General features: G+C 43.1%; 1 pseudogene; it reads left to right on the forward strand.

Moving 5' to 3' along the window:
• Nucleotides 1-565: 565 nt before the first annotated feature.
• LOC149994963 (eukaryotic translation initiation factor 1A, Y-chromosomal-like) lies at nucleotides 566-998 on the forward strand (annotated as a pseudogene).
• The last annotated feature ends 921 nt before the right edge of the window (nucleotides 999-1,919 follow it).

Consider the following 1,919-nt stretch of genomic DNA (forward strand, 5'->3'; position numbering starts at 1 on the left):
GATGTCTTTCTGTCTGCCTGTCTGCCTGTCTGTCTTCCTTTCTCTCTCTAAGGTCAATAAAACAGATCTTCAGGTGAGGATTAAAATTATTTAAAAAAGAGAGGAAATTATGTTGCTTGGAAAAGTCACATTTTTAACAGAAAGACGAGGCTGGCACAGCTCTGCCGCTGCCGGAGCGGCCTTTCAGACCAAAAGCATTATTAGGGATAAAGGGAGGCCCGAGCCGCAGGAAGACGTCCCCATCCTCAACCCCTGTGCTTCCAGTTACACGGCTTTACGGCTCACACAGAAAAACTAGCAGAACTAACAAGAGAGATCCAGAACACAAAGAGATACTAAACACATCTCTTTCAATAACCATCGTACAGGGGTGCAGGCTGATCTCGGAAGGGCTCGGTCGCGAGGCTCCCGCGCACGCGACCAGGCCTCTGGCACCGCTTTGTGCCGCGTGTCCCCACGAGCCGCCTTGCGCGCCCCCTGGAGGAGTTGCCGCCACAGCTGCCGCCACCGCCGTCGCCAACGCCCCCATAGGAGTCGCAAAAGCCGCGAGGCCGTCGTCACCCCCATGCCTAAGAACAAAGGTAAAGGCGGTAAAAACAGACGTAGGGGCAAGAATGAGAATGAACCTGAACAGAGAGAACTGGTGCGCAAAGATGAGCAAGAATGGGCTCGCGTAATCCAGACGCTGGGAAACGGGCGCTTAGAAGCAATCAACGGGTTTTGATGGTGTAAAGAGCTGTGTCACAGCACAGGGAAACGGAGGGAAAAGGTTTGGATAAACACGTCAGTTACCGTAGCGGCTGCTCAGCGAGGTTACCAGAGCAACGCAGCTGATGTCATTCTACAATACAGCGCAGACGACGCTAGAAGTCTGAAGGCACGTGGCAGTTTCTGCAACGGCTCAAATCAATGACACTGACACATTTGGTCCCGGCGATGACGAGGAATCCCAGTTTGATGACACTGGAGATGACGCTGAAGACACTGATGATATCTAAATTGACCTCAACGGTTTACATTCCAACTTCTCTGAGGATTGTTCAACAATTTGGATTTTGGCTGTGGCTTATGAAAGATTAAAATTATCTTTAGTTTGAGTGCAGTTTGTTAAAGCAGACTGATTTGTTCCTAAAGTCTTTCTTTAAAAACTGATAGTGCTGAATTAAATTAAAGGTTAATCCCACTTTGTTCTTTGGTGTGATGGAGCTTATAGGTAAAACAACACATCTACTATTTCTAAAAAAGGGGGCAAATGCATTATCTTTCCTAATTTGACCACTTCCAGTAAGTAAATGGATGTTTTGAATAACCCATTTACTCTATACTTGTGGATTATGATTAAGCCCTAGTTTGACTAGCCTGTTGACCATACAGTGTGACATTCTGTGTATTTCAGTTACCTACATGACCCTTTGAGGTTTTGATAAAATTTAAGGGAGGCAGAAATCTGCATTTGGAGTCAGAAATGATTACGTCTGTTTTTCACATTTAACTAGCATGTGACTATTTTTATATTCATTTTGATATTGCATATATTCTTTTCATGATCTTATCTTGCCACTATAAACATCAACAAAAAAACATTTCCAAGAGGCAGATTTTAGAACCTGGGTGTTAATAGCAATTTGTATTTGTAAGGTTAGTAGTTGCAGCAATTGAACACTAGGCGGCACCCAGTCATCGTAACATTGGAAATACTGATAAGAGTTGTCAACTTTTTTTTTTTTTAACTTACTGTGTGTTGGAAATTTCTCAACCAAGAAGACTGTTTTGATCATATGCATGTATGTGGCACATTGTTGCAGAACAAAAGGATTACATTGTGTCACTTTATTTCAGAAGTCATATACATGTAAGCTATAATTCTGAAGGCTGTATAAATGAAAATTTCATTTCAGAAAACCTGTATAAGTTAAGTC

Source organism: Furipterus horrens, unplaced genomic scaffold (assembly GCF_987537825.1).
Source record: "Furipterus horrens unplaced genomic scaffold, mFurHor1.1.pri manual_scaffold_13, whole genome shotgun sequence".
NCBI classification, from domain to species: domain Eukaryota; kingdom Metazoa; phylum Chordata; class Mammalia; order Chiroptera; family Furipteridae; genus Furipterus; species Furipterus horrens.